The sequence below is a fragment of the Martes martes genome (genome assembly GCF_963455335.1).
Source record: "Martes martes genome assembly, chromosome: 7".
In the NCBI taxonomy this organism is placed as follows: domain Eukaryota; kingdom Metazoa; phylum Chordata; class Mammalia; order Carnivora; family Mustelidae; genus Martes; species Martes martes.
The window spans coordinates 102384969-102400634 of NC_137894.1; positions in this window are offsets into that span (position 1 = coordinate 102384969).

A 15666-nucleotide genomic window follows, 5' to 3' on the forward strand; every position below is an offset into this window, starting at 1 on the left:
CCAACTCAAATGCACATGTCCATCCTTAACGTCCTAAAACCCGGCCACTTTGCCATGAGGGAGAAGCAAGCTTTTTCATTGTCTATAAAGGAGAAATGAGGCTTCACAAGAGAAAAGTGCTTTCCCACCTCAATTGTTCATTTGCTCAAGTCTTCAAGAAAAACAAAACAAAATGTAAGTCAACAGCTACACGAAGAGGAAAAGGAGCTAGAACCGAGCTGTCCTGGACAAGGAGACCGGTGGATATTGCCTGAGCTGAAATGCACTGGCTCGGATTTAACATATCGATTAGGCGCAGCTCAGTGCCTTCAGCTGGTAAGAATCAAAGCATAAGGCTAAACACTAATTTAGCTGTGCGCTTGTACCTCACAGCAGAGCCAAAACGAGGCAGCGCTTTTTTATCCCTGCGCCTCCCGTTGCCTGCCAAAAAGAATTCAAAGCAAGGAAAAATAGGCCTCCTGTTGTTTGGGGGAGGTACAAGACACATTTAAAAATTGATTTATGCTTTAATCACTCTCGAAGCTTCATTATTCCAAGTGTAAGTATGAAAGACCGTCGGATCCGGCCGCCTTGTTAATGCACCAAAGGTACCAACAGATGTGCTGTTTCTCATCGACGACCCGATCCGCTAGCTGATTCATCTGCTTCCGTTTCCATTTTCCTGTCACTGATTTATTAATGATGTCTTACTTATCTGTGGTTCTTTCACGGGGTGGGCTTCCTCTGGCATGGTCTCGAGAGAGATGTTCCGCACCTTCCCCCAGCATCAAAAGCCCAGCCCCCTTCTCCAGTGTCCTTTATCACCGCTTCAGAGATTAGAGACTTTAATCATTTAGTAACCGAAATAACCTCCATGGCTTGCAGAGTTTATGGCCAATTTGTCTTCGGCACACAGAATTCAACTGCTTTTCCTGACTAAGGAATGGGCCACGTGTGTTACACTGTTTCTCTGCACTGTGGGCAGACAGCTGGCTGTCTGTAGACCAATGGCAAATAGTGCACGGCTCTGGGCAGTTTAGGACTACGAGGCATGATGCAACCTGGCCCAGAGAACACATACCCACAGGCATGAGGCTGTTAAGAGTTTTGAGTTGAGCAGAGAGTTGGTGTGGCTCTTAGCTCCAAGCAGCAAAGAAGGGAAGGTAGACAAGAAGGCTAAAAGCCTAAGACTGTTTGCAGGAAGATCGGCAGTGTTGTCTACTTCAAACGCCAAATGGACTCTTCTTTGTCTGTGTTAGGAAGAAAAAAGAAAAAAAGAAAAAAAAAGATTTCACGATATTCTGAAACTTGGCTAAGATGTTGTGTCATTGAGGCTTAAAAAGGCATATTTCACTTTACGTTTCACCCAAGGATCAGAAAGTAGTTTCTAGTTGTAGAGTGAAGGTTTCTAAAACTACATATATGTTAGTAGGTAGGTTGGGGCAGTAGACGCCAAGATTCTCGGTCCAGATCTCCCTGGAGGACTCAAGCACTCATTCCTCACTTCAAACTTTGTGCCAGAGGCTGTCAGTTCTCAGTTGAGGCCTTTTCTGGGACTGCTCTGGGCTAAAGGGAGCAGGCCACCTTGCTCAAGGTTGTGCTTCCTTCCCAGGGGTGGCCCTTCCTGGCTGACTGTGTACTGCAGGGCATCAAGGCCTGGCCTTTCCTATTTGAGACTACCCTGCAAGGCCTTCCCAGTCCAGAACTCCCGTGGGATCAGCCGAGGCCTCTGGCATGACCCCATAACAATTCATCTTCCCCTCTGCTGGGGTGGCTTCCTTTGTTTCCCACAGAAGGGTTGAACCTGAGGAACCAGGAATTTCCATTTCCTCCTAAGCTTTTTGGGGGCAAATCTGTCTCAGAATTTGCTCCCCTGGGAACCAGACCTGTAACAGCTGGTGCTAAGAAGGATAAGACTTAAGTGTGAAAGCCAGAGGGCTTCCTTAACAGCATAAGAAGAGACTCATCTGCGGTCAGAGGGCAGAAAGTCGAAGGAACAGGCCCAGCACTTATTCACTGGGATAACAGAGCTGCAGAGAAGTCTGGGTGCTCGGTCCCCACGGGTCTGCTGTGTCAAGGCCAGGAGTGGGGTCTTGAGACGTGGGGTAGGTATGCCTCGGTTGATGTGCTAGAAAAATGTGAATTCCCAGATTCTTGGGAACCCTCGGGGCCCACAGATGTGGCCCATTCCTTCCTGTTCAAGGCCAATGCTCAGGATGAGGCCAAGGTCTCTGCTTTGCAAGGCAACACACTCCTCCTCCCCAAAAGCCACTTATAGCTCTTCTCTTGACCCATAGACAAACAGGGAGGGATGAGTCCCACCGGAATCTGTCTGGGGAAGGGCTGGTCTGGTAAAAGAGGACAGGCCTATGCTCTGAAGGAGCGGTAGGACCTGGCTAACATGCACAGCTGATGGGACTGGATCCTGAGAGTGCTGGGTCGGGGGCCAGGGGAAGGGGCAGAACATAGAGTTGGACAAGGGAGAGTTTATGGACATGGGAACACTCGGCAGCAGTAGAGAATGCAACACCGGGACAAGGACCCAGGCAAACAGTTTAGCAATGCTGCTAGGATGGCTCTCGGAGCCTGGAGAAATTGATGGCTCCTATCATTTAAACCAGAAGTGCCAGAAAACCCCTGTGGAAGATGGCAGAAAGCAGGACCAGGAGACTCAAAGAAGTGGGCATGCTGGAGTGGATATTCTGTGTAAGGCCCAAAAGTCCTCAGCCTGGGATGCTCTCCAGGAGCTGGGTACTCACACACTGAGCCAAAGGGAGCGCCCAAACTTTTCCGACACTGTTGCATGCAGGGTCTGAGCTGCTCGTGACACCTGGGGAGCTGTGGTGTCATTTCAGCCCCTGTAGAGTATGGAACACGGAGGCCAGGTGACAAATGACCCTGTGGACAGGTCCAACTCTCAGGGTGTGCCAGGGTCACAGGCCTACCAGGTGGTCTCTTCCACAGACCTGGAACGTATGCTTGGCACAGAAATCACTGGTAGTTGGCAGAACGCCGTGTTAGTGCCTTAGCGATGAGGTAAGAGCTCTCGTCATGGTGAGGAAGGCCAAACAGAAACAATTCCCTTTCCTCACAGGTCAAGATAGTAAATTCAAAAAACCAAAAATGAAACAAAACCAAAAAACAACGTTACAACCAAGGGGTGAAGATGCGTGCCATCCTTAAAGATCTGAAGAATGCGGAAGGAAGGGGCTAGTCCCCACCATAGCCCCATTCACGGATCAGTCTCTCCCCTACAAAAAGCCAGATGGATCTTCAACAACGGGACAGTGGGGTTGCAGCAAATTCAAACAAGCACTAGCCCCAACTGCAGATGTCTTGCCACACTTGGTAGCTTTGCTCCAGCAAACTAAACTGACCTTGGCACATGGTTTGGGGCTGCTAACATGTAACGTGCTTTTTAATTCCGATCAGAAAAGGAAAACCACTGGGGTGCCTGGGTGGCTCAGTGGGTTAAAGCCTCTGCCTTCAACTCAGGTCATGATCCCGGGGTCCTGGGATCGAGCCCCTCGTCAGGCTCTCTGCTCTGCGGGGAGCGTGCTTCCTCCTCTCTCTCCACCTGCCTCTCTACTTGTGATCTCTCTGTTGAATAAATAAATAAAATCTTTAAAAAAAAGAAAAGAAAAGGAAAGGAAAGGGAAACCAGGAAGAGTTCACAGTCACTCTGGGCAGACGAGAGATTGCATTTCCCATCTTATCCCAGGACTGTGTTGGCTCTTCTACTCTCTGGCAGATAAGACAGAAGTAGTGATCTGGGATCACACAGGGCCAGAGAGATCAGTGGGCTGATGAGCAGGCGGCCCGGATCCCCAGGACACCCCGATCCAGTGGTGTCTTGCTCTCTCCGCTGCGTGGGGGATTCCCTGATGGCCACCTGACCACAAAGAGTAAGGGTCAAGTTGCACCTCAGGATGCAGGAGCTCTCCCGACAGAGGACAAGGAGGTCCAGGAAGGAGGATTCAGCTGGAAGAGAGAACGCCCAAGAGGATGGGACACCAGCCTCCAAGGTGAAGGGTCTGTACCCTGGATCAATAACCATTCAATGGCAACACGGAAGCGTCAAGGTCTGGCCTGCTCACCCCACTTCGGAATAACTCTGCAGGATCATCCAGCCCCAAAGCTCACGGGTCACCCACCAGATCATGCTCCAGAGATGCTGGAGTAGAGGGGTTCTAGAAAGGGTGGAGGAGGGGAAAGATGAGCACCAGTTACCCCCAAAGCCAGGTGCACTGGCAGAAGTTGTAGCTCATGCTACGAAGTTTTGTCTTGAAAGTTTTTCCCAGGAAAAGAGGCCCTTCCGCATCTTGGATGAACTGCCCCCAGAGCATAGTGTATGAAGCGAGGGGGCGGGAGCCGAACGAAGCCTGGGCCGCAGAAGGTGGGGCGCCCTGCCCAGGTCACCACCTCCAGACCTGCTGTTCTTACTCACCCTTCTTGTGGGGGAGGCTGACTGGTGTCAGCTGAGTCCCTCTCCAGGACTTGCTGTGAAGAAAGCCACCTAGACCAAGGTCATACCACCCCTCTCAGAGGCAGCCCACATTCAGTAACTGGCTGGCTGGCCATGCAGGAGGATGAAGGTCTGGCCCCCTCACCCCAATTCAGGACAACCCTGCAGAGCCAGCCCCACCTGAGGGCTCCCTGAGACCAGCTTTGAGAGTGCAGGGCAGGTAAGCTTCTCCTTCTTCTTCCTCCCCCCGCCTCCTTTTTTAAAGATTTTTATTTATTTATTTGACAGATAGACACAGCAAGAGAGGGAATACAATCGGGAGAGTGGGAGAGGGAGAAGCAGGCTTCCCACTGAGCAGGGAGCCTGGTGCGGGGCTCGATCCCAGAACCCCAGGATCACGACCTGAGCCAAAGGCAGACTCTTAATGACTGAGCCACCCAGGTGCCCCAAGTAAGCTTCTTCCACGGCCAATCCTACCGCCCTCACTCCTCCCTCGGACCCCCTCCCCATCCTGTCCCACTCCCCATAAATCACCCGCATGCAATCACCATCTTGGGTTCTGTTTTGTCGAGACAACACCTGAGACCATTGTGGTGTGTATTTTCATAACTGGCATTTTTATTTACAAAGCCCCGCATGACTTTTGGTCTAACAGGCAGGCTAGGGGAAGCTAAGCCAATAGGGAACCTGTAAAAAAAAAAAAAAAAAGAAAGAAAGAAAGGAGCCTGTCACCTCATAATTTGGTGGCCGAGTCTTACGTGAGCCACAGGCCCTGTTTATCCTTGAAGTTTAGGATCAGCATCTTCCCAAGGGGGACCCAAAGGCCACGGGCAGTCTGACAAGGGGATCAGCGAGTTTTCTCTGCACTCGCATCCCCCATTCTCCTGACCCACCCCCACCGCTGGCCGATCTGTAGTAGGGGTGGCAAGAAGGAACAGAAAAGAGAATTTAAGAAACAGCAGCAATCAGGGTTGACAAGAAGATTGTTAACCAGCCGTACCTGCCCTGAAGGCCAGGTTCTGTGCATATGTCCTCCCACCCTCCTCCGAACAGCCCCCACAGAGCTTCGAGCTCCTGCAGGAATCCTGGGGCCAACTTCTGCCCCAGGCATTCCCCCTCCATAAACTCAAGTGTGCAACTAGCCACCTCTGTGTTGAGGAATAGGTCAGGTCTGAAACCTAAGAGACCTCCCCGGTGAACCACAACCTCTCCTCTCCAGCCTGGTGATTCCAAGAGCTGATGGCCTGCTCTCCGCGTGCCTCTCCGGCCTCCCTGTCTGCGGAAGCAGGTATTGTCCCTGGGGAACTCCGCCGCGCCTTGTCTCCGAAGAGCTGGGTTGCTGGACGGCCTCGTGTTTGGGTCTCTACCGGCTTTCTCTGTGCTGCTGGGTCTTTTTTTAGGAGTCTTCAGGAAGCCCTGAACGGCCACGGCGCATCCTCTCTGGTGGACCTTCTTACTCCTGTGCTTTGATTAATTTGCTCTGATTCCGTTCAAAGAGATCCCTTTGTTTCCTCCCTTCCTCGTTCCCATTTCCTCGGATTCATCCCTCATTGGCTGCCTGTCTCCACTTTGGGGCTAAGCGTGGACAAGGCCAAACCTGGGGTTTAATGTTATAGTGACTTTTTTAATGGTCTCCATTTTTAATTTCAGGCTCACTTAATGGAATCACCAAGTGAAATGTTCCTGTGATGGGAACTCAGCAGCCTAAGACCAGAGAAAGGACGGGGGCGCCTGAGTGGCTCAGTAGGTTGGGCGACCGCCTTTGGCTCGGGTCATGATCCTGGAATCCCAGGATCGAGTCCTGTGGGGAAATTCCTGCTTGGCGGGGAGTCTGCTTCTCCCTCTGACCTCTCCCCTCTCATGCTCTCTCTTTCATTGTCTCTCTCAAAAAAAAAAATAATAATAATAAAATAAAATAAAATAAAATAAAATAACAATCCACTCAAATGAAGCCAACATCATTGGAAACCCCTCTTACCCTGCCACTGGCTCTGCCCAGCTGCAGCGACTGATGGTTTCTAACCGGAAGGTCCAACTAGAGCCAGGCTCTAAGCCAATCAGAACAAGTCGAGCTCAAGCAGGGTCCCACGGCCAGTATACATGGGATTTAGAATTAGGTTCTTGAGCTTGGCAGCTGTAGCTCAAGGGGCCACAGTTTTCTTATAGAACTTCCTTTGTGTGTATGTTCATGTAGCAAGGAGCTTTCGTCCTGGTTCATGAACTTCTCTTTCCTCCTTGGCCTGGAGCTGCCATGAACATCAGCCTCCTAGTTTGACTCCACGACCATCTGCTTCCCCCTTTCTCCCTGCAGAGCTGCACACTGTTCTTACACACACTGACTTCCATCTGCCTTGAAGCCCCTGTGCTTTAACCCACCTGGACTCCATCCCTTCTTAGGAGGTATTGCTGTCATCCCAGGGGTAGGGGATAGTCTCCCCATCCAGAGACACCACCTACCAGCTAGACTATTTGAATAGTAATACCATCCTGGGGAGACCCGAGCTTCCCATGTTCCTAACTCATTACCTTTGGGGTCCTTGTCCTCTCCCTGAAAGGCCAGTGCTGGAGCTGGATGGCCCCTCCGGTCCTGACCCCTATCAATTCCAGCTTATTGACATTCCCCCATAGTGCACCTTGGGGGGCCTGGGATTACTTGCATTTGATCCACAATTGACTGGCAAAGAAATTTCAATAGAGATAGAATTTGGAAAACATATTCCCATGCAATTTTCCCCTGCCTCGTATTTTTCAGTTACATACCAGATTGAGTTATGTTTTGACACGAGGCCAATGATATGTATTTTTTTTCTCACCTCAAACCTTTTGAAATTAGAGATTACGTCACACGAAATGCACACCTGGCCCAAAAAAAGCCCATTGAAATGCACCTGGGGAAATAGTAGCTTAACCCGAAAAAGTAAAAGTGTATTTATTCCTTTTCCTCTTGTGAAAGTTGTAACTTTGGACAAATCTCATGCCTTCATTTTCTGCCAGTAAAATTCTAGATCTTGAATTCTCGGGGATATTGATTTTACTGAGGTACTAACCATCTCAAGGCTGAATCTCTGATATATTTCAGAATCTAGGGGTAGGAAAATAAATGAGTTTTATCTAGACATTTGCTTATCTCCAAAATCAGTAAGGCACTGGAGTTAAGTTCTCATGACAGTGACCCAGGTGAGACCAGGGTGTCCAATTCTGTCTGCTATCTACTTTTTGTGTGACTTAGGTTTTGTAAATGTACCTTTGTAAATGTAAATGTCCCATTTACCCAATTATCTAGTATAATTAGGGTTTGGTACTTACCTCCCTGTTGAGAAGATGATAAGAAAAAGAGCATCTTTTAAAAGCTGTCATAACTAAATGTTGCCAGAGGATCTATTCTAAATGGATTGGACTGTCTTTCATCCTAAAAGAAATATAGAATTTTTTAGTCAAGATCATCAGTGGTGCCATGATGTTCCTTTCTGGAAGTTCTGGGAGGGAGTCTGTTTCCTTTACCTTTTCTAGTTTCTAGAAGTTGCCTCCATTCCTTGGCTCATGACCTCCTTCCATCTTCAAAACCAGCTGCGCTGGTCCAGACTTTTTCACATCCCATGACTGTCTTGTCTCCCTCTTTCACTCATAAGCACTCTTGTGATTACATCGGGCCTGCCCAGATAATCCACATCCATCTCCCCATCTGAAGGTTCCTGATCACACCTGCATAGTCTCTCTGGTGTGTCAGCTAACTCAGGCACAGGGTCTGGAGAGTAGGACATGGACATTTTGGTGGCGGTGGGTGGCGGAGTGTTACTCAACGATATCGAAGCCTAAACGATATTCCGTACTTTTTGTTCAATATGTCCATATTTGATGTCTGGAAGTAACTCCTGAGGAAGTTTTAAAGATTGGCTAAGGTTAGTCTAGAAAACCCTCTAGCACTCCATTGTTCAGTCATGACTCATCTGACTTCTTCAGGGAAGAGTAATGTTTCCTGGATCTGAGACACAGATGACTCCATACATTTGTCACCTTCGCCTTGCCAGTTCCCCCTTTTACTTAATTCTGTAGAGACCTGGCATATTGCCCTTGGAAACTGGCCACTCCTTAAACTTGCTGCCAACTGGGGACTAGATGAGAAAGATTATGAGATGTTTGCTAGAAATAGTGCAGCTTGGTTGAAGGTGTGTTATAGCATCATTGGCAAACAACAAGAATTTTTTAAAGAGCCTTCGTGTTGGGGTTTTGTTGAAGACCAAGTGTCACGCTCCCCGCTTTGCTCGAGCTTGGTGATTCTCTTCCTGTCCGTCACTGTTCCTGTTCCTACTTGCAGCCCCGTGTTAGCACCCGTCCATGTGAGGCAGCCAGCCGCAGCCCCCCGTGTGTTAGAAAGGTCCCGCAGCTCACCATGGAGAATCGGGACTTAATTTCGTTTACCCTGGCTCCTCCGGGCCTTACCCCGCCAACCCAGCTGCAGCACGCTCCTCCATCTAGAAACCAGGCAGCCGTCCCAGCTGGATGCCACCTGCCAACATTTTTCTGAAGACCAGCCAGAAGAGGAAAGAACGGGAGGACAGGGGGTTTGAGGAGGGAGGGAAGAGAAGAAGCACAACGAATTGCCTTGGCCTTTAACCCCGTTAGATCTCACACTCCCAGAGGTGGTGACACATCTGTGTTCAGCAGCCATCACTGGTCTTGCTTGTTAAAGTCCTATTTGGCTGTGGCGGTGCTTTCCTGAGTGCCGGGAGTCTCTGGAATTACCCTAATCTTCCTCTTTGCTTTGCAACGATGGAGAAGTAGGAATACCTCGCTGGCCTCCCTCGCAGAAGAGAGGTGAGCTGGCATTCTTCTGTCTCTTTACTGATATGCTAATCATGAAACTATGTATCTTCTTGTCATCTCCATAATGAGCTACAACACTCTCCAACTTCTCTGGGATGAGGACCTCTAGCTCGTGTCCAATGTCACGGCCTTCCACATGACAGTAGTTGTACTTTTGTATCCGTTGATTTAAAAATAATATGTGAACAAAGACATCTGAGTTTAGTACGCGTTGGGGTAAGTTTGTGTTTTATTATCGCAACAGTATCTAATAGCATTTAAAAACCAGCCAGGACAGAGACTGCTGTAGTACCCAACCCAAGGTATGTGAATGTTAGTAGAATGAATAAAGACGGAGCTTGTTGAGAATATAGATTCATGGAGGGAGCGACTCACAGGAGGGGGATCCCCTGGAGGGAAACAGGGACCTAACTTGCCCAGTTTTGTATCTGCATGAGCTGGGTCTGGGAGCAGCCCCGCCAGCTCTTTCCAAGAATGTGTATGCCCTCAGGGGAAAGACTGCCTGTTGGGAACAGGCCCACCCACAGGAAACCACATTGTTGAGATGCTCCTTTTCTGGTTCAGAAACCTTCAAAACAAACAAAACTACCCTTCAGGCTGGGACTGCCGTTGAACACTCTTTTGGTTACTATTTACAGACCTTGCAGGGAAAAGTGACCCCACAGCAGCTTGAGCTAAGAGGGGAAACTATCCAAGTAGATGAGACCCCAGTGGGGACAGCCAGCACTAGTCCACCAAGGGGACCTCCCTGGTGGGGAGCGACCTCAAGTTCTCTGCTCTCCCACAAATATGTTGGTGACCAAGGAGGTGTGTGAAGAAACAACTGGTTGGAAAAAGACAGTGATTCTAAAGTATTTAGAAACCCATGGGGCTTGGTGAGACAATCCAATGTATTCAAGTGGACAACTAGCCAGAACTCTCTAGAAGATCTTCTAACCCACCTGCCCTTTGGTTGCTGAATCAAGAAGGATGAGGGTTTCCAAGGTGGTTGGGTGGTCACACAGGGACTCAGTGCAGTGGTAACTTAGCCATGGGAGAGAAAGTATTTCAATATTTTACAACTGGAAAAGCTACCCCTTTGCATCCTGGCTGCTACCTCGAGAACTCCAAAGTGGCTCATAAAAGTTTGAGAGCCATGGGGAGAAACTATGGATAAAATCCCATTACTTTATTGTCTCTCACTGTTACCACAACAAATTAAAACCGAGACTCTCTTCTCCCGAAAGAAACTTCTAGATACAAGCATCTTGTCCTGAGGTGATAAGGGAAATTAACTCTGACTTCAGCGCCTACTGGGTGCCAGCCCCTGGGCTCAGAGTTTTGCAAACATACCTTCATTCCCCCTTCACAACCACCACCTGGTGAATGGTTACCGCTCTCGTCTTACAGATGAAGAGCCTGGGGCTCGAAGTCACACATCTACTGAAGTGTGTATCCGAATTCCACCCAAATCTACCCGACTCCTGAGCTGGTGTCCTTCCTTCCCACCCCATCACACCATAGTTTTGTAGGTTTTCTTGTAAACTGTGGGGGCTGGGGCGCCTGGGTGGCTCAGTGGGTTAAGTCTCTGCCTTCAGCTCAGGTCATGATCTCAGGGTCCCAGGATCCAGCCCTGCATCGGGCTCTCTGCTCAGCAGGGAGCCTGCTTCCTCTTCTCTCTCTCTGCTTACTTGCGATCTATGTCTGTCAAATAAATAAATAAAATCTTTTTAAAAAAATAAATAAAAAATAAACTGTGGGGGCTACAGCTCTCCAGGAGGGTACCTGGGCAGTATATTGATCAAACAGGTCCATTGTATCCTTTTAACCCCCCCCAAAATAAACTCTTCTCATATAATAATATTCACTTTATTTTCAATTATTAACTAGTATGACATTAATCAATCTAATCACAAAGTCAGTATCTTTAATGAAGAAATGAATGGAGCCACATTTAAGACATTTGAAATATGAGCTTACTGTATATAACAAGGCCTTTTGGCGTTCACTTTTCTACTTAGACCTCCTTATTCTACAAAGTAAGAAATCACTCAGTTAAAAATACATACATATGTACCTATGCATAGACATTCCCCCAAAGAGGACCGTTTCGGCAATTCTGAAAGATGTCCTTGGGTTTTCTTGTAAAGCATTTTCCACGGCAATCAATTTCACGGACTTGTTAATGTGGGCAAGTGCCTCATGATAAAGATCCCATCCTTTCACAAAACCTTGCCAGTCCCCATTACTCTGCAGCCTCTTTATCTTCTACTGTTTGTTGATAATGTCGTGTTATAAATGCCCATCAAATACAAATCAATAATGATAAGTGTCTGTTCCCAATTAATTTTATCTAACATCTGATACATACTGGATTGCTAAGTGCGAATGCGAAGCCAGTCCAGGGGGAGTGAGGGTTTGTGGAATAAAATGCCTTTGTTTCCAATTCTAGCCTTCCCGCCCCTTTCCAGAGTATGTTCAGCCTCCTCTGATGTATCCATAATTTCATCCTCCAGAGTGAAAAAGGCAAGAGGCCACCATCTTTCTGGGCCTGTGTGTGAGAACTACATGAATGCAGATGAGCTTTGCAGGGATTAAATGCCCTCTACCTACAAAAAGACAAAAGTTGTCGCTTTCCCATTCTGTTGGGTCCAAACAAGGAGCAGAACAGTCTATTGTTAATATTTGAGGTTTTTGACTCAATAGTACTTCCTTTACCCTGGGGGAAAAGATTTAAATCTGTAGGCCCTGGATGGTCAGCCCCCTTCAAATTCATTAATCATATTGAATTTCAGAAGCTATCCCAACTGTCCTACTTTAACGTCTCCTTTTTGTAATATAATTTTATTTCTTAAATGTATTATACAATATTCAAGACCTTCAAAAAAAAAAAAGGACATGGAAAAATATAAATGATACCCCTGTATTCACAGCTTGGCTCAAGAAATAAAATACAGGGAACAAAGTTAAATTCACTTGGCTCCGTGCCTTCTTCATAGAGCTTGTTACTGCTAATAGGTTATTTCCCGAGAGCCTGGGGAAATGGATGCTTTGCTCTGCCCCTCTTTGCAAGGCCCTGGAAATGACCCTGACTTCTCCCACCTCTGTGCTGTCAGAGTCAGGAATGACCATGTGATTGCCAAGGCCAAAAGTTAGCCACTGTGTGCACCTTGGCTGTGACTTTCAGGCCTTATTGTCAGACGGAAGTGCCCGTAGCTTCCCATCACAACCTCTTTCAGAATGTTCAATGGGAGAGCCCCAGATTCCTGACCATCGTTCTGTGAGGCCGGGGGAGACAAGCTCTTTAGACTTGAGGTGGACTTAACTTCTTGAGGAGGAAGGCATAGCACTGTCTCCTGTAACCTTCCCCGCTGCAGTGACAGCTTTGGGCTGCAGGCTGTCCACAGTTTGAGCTGGTCCCGGGATTGGGGGCATGTCCAGCTTTCTCTCCCCTTGACCTCCTCTAAGCAGAGCTCTTTTAGCCATAGAAGTGTCCTGGCTGGAGAGCTGTGGACCAGCACCTCCTTGGGCCCCCGTCAGATTTCTTGCAACATGGGTCATTTTTGGTGAAGACAGAACTTGGAATATTAACTATCTTTAACATCATTCTGGGGACATTCATCTTAAGTAAAAAAAAAAAATAATAATGCTTTAAGGCCCAATAATTTTAAAGATAAGGGAAAAAATGCAGAAAACTCGAGGAGTCATTTGCCCTGTTGCTCCTGCATATTGTAGCCAAATAAACACATTCCCGTCCTTATTTATGCTGCAGACCAGTCATTTTTCCTTACACAGGAATCTTATTAAAACAATAAATCAATGTTAACCTGGGTTTTAAATTGGCCCAATATGTTTGGAGAACTTGCTGGTTTAATTTTCCTATTTTTCATTTTCAGTTAACTAATTTAGTTCTCCCAGTTGGGATACCACAACCTTAGCAGGCGGATTTATCTCGAAACCAGAAAGCCCTGACATACATTGCCACCAAAACAAAGGAGGAATCCCAGCGTTTAGTCCTATAATGAGAAAACAAAGAAGCAAAACTCTAGAAGACATCCATCCTGATCATGGCAAGGAGCCTAAACCTGGGCTCTGAGAAAGAGCTACAAACGCCTTCAAGTACTTCTGGATATTCTGTTCTACATTTTCTTCACATCTCCCTGACTGAAAGTTTCCAGTGCATCTGTGTTAGGGTCTGGATGTTTATGTCCAGCCCCTCCAGAATTCATGTGTTGAAGGCCTAACCCCAACATAACCATACAGACACCATCAGAGCACTTGCTCTCTCTCTGGCACTTGCAAGAAGAGATCATGTGAACATACAGCAAGATGGCGGCCATCTACAAGCCAAGAAAAGAGACCTCAGGATGAAACCTACTTTGCCAGCACTCTGACCTAGGACTTTTAGCCTCCAGAACTGTGAGAAAATAAATTTCTGTTGTTCCAGCCTCCTGGTTTATGGCATCCCAGACTAAGACAATCCCCCAGCAATGTTTTCCCAGGAACTCTGTGATAATTGTTGGTGCCCCTCCACCCTCATAGGAATGTTTGGTGTCCTCACATGTGTGCACGATTGGAGAGATCTTGGTTGGCACCTCTAAGGGGTCCATATCACCATGGCTCTGGTAGGTCACAACATAGCCCAAGACCCCAGAATATGATTGGGGACCAGATACACTAAGGGAAACTCTTTTCAGCCATCAACCTCCAGAGGAATGTGTGTGTGTGTGTGTGTGTGTGTGTGTGTGTGTGTGCATGAGCACGCATGTGGGTGTGTGTTGAGAGGGTGACTTTTTCAATGGACCAATACTAGAAATGTCCTCAAGCCCAGGACTACATGGGACTTGTTCTCCACCCTGAAGCATGCAGCTAGAGGGTAAATGTTGGCCTTATGAAATGCTGGCTCAGTGAGGGCTGTATCTGGGGAAGCTGTTCTGTTTCAAGGAAAGAACATCCGTTTTAGAGTCAGGCAATGCTGGGTTCAAACTCAAGCTTTTTACTGCATTCATCAAAATAGTATAAGCGAAGGCTATGTTGGCTCAAGTAACTGAAAAATCCAGGGAGTTGCTTTGCTTTCAGACACAGCAATATCCAGGCAGTCAAAAGGCGTTACTGGAAATCTGTGTTCTCTCTTTCCACTCTAGTACTCTGTGGGCCTCACTCTGAAAATTCTTCCTCAGCATCTCTAGACTCGTATGATCCTCAGTACTAAGGATGAGTGGAGGAAGGAGACAGTCTCTTTCTAAAGGGTACAACATAGGTCTTGGTGAGGTTTCTGATTGACCAATTATAAGTTATGCATTCACCCCTGGTGGGGATGGGGCTGATGGGGCGGTCTAGGGGAGTGTCCCATTTAAACCTGGAAGAGATGCTGCTGTTACTTGAGAAGGAGGAAGGATGCAAATCAACAGATGTTTATATAGACTTAAAGCACTCTGTGACTCTGGGCAATTTACTTAACCTCTCTGATCTTCAAGTTCCCCTTTTAGGGAACTAAGGAAGTTACACATAGCTCAAGGCACAGAATGGAGGTATAATAATGGTTAACTTTCTTATTCCTTCCTCTTCCTACTCTTGGAGGCCTTCTCTTGGAGGCCTGGGGGTGTTTCAGCTCTGCCCTGATTGGTATTGAAGACATCATGCTGTTGCAAGCTGGGGAGCCTTGAGCAGTAGGAAAACCTCGGAATCTACTTAATGGGGTTCCTAAGCCAGGGGTTGGTTGCACTTGGGAAGGTGCCTCAGGGCACAGTGGACTCTGAGCTGGGGTCAGCCCTGGTGAAGCTCGGCCTGGGATATCCAGGTCCTAGTGCAAAGGGCAAGTGAAGTCCACATTTGTCTGGACTGGAGTCTTAGAACAGCAGCAGGTCTGGAACCCAAAATCAAATCTCTCAGTCTATGTCACCACCACCTCCCCCTCTCAAATAGACTAAGCCCTATACGAGCCACACAGTCCCTTTCAGATCTGTGGGGTTTCTCAGCCAAAGTGCTGCCCTACCTGAATGGACGCTTGCGACTGCTAACAAATCCTAATGTAAATTTGGCTCTGCAAATGCTTACGAGAGCCTATTTTAACACACTGATCACCTGGCAGCAGGTGCCACCAAACTGCCCAACGTGTTTTTCCCACTGCCTCCTGCTCTTCCTCCCTAACCATCCTCACAACACTTTGTGACCTTGTTGGCCCTTTTCCCACAGGTTTTAAGAGTCTGGGAACCTGTAACCCTCAAGATCTAGATCTAGGGCGACCAGATGAGAGCAGGGGATCTCTGCTAACAACGCTCATCCTGGAAGGAGGTCTGGCATCTCAGTGCTCTGACACTGCCTTTTTAAAGGTCACCTTCAGATTCTGAGGAAATCCAAAAGAGACTGAAACAAATAATATCACTTACTGAATTTCTTTGAAGTCTCGTACCTACTTT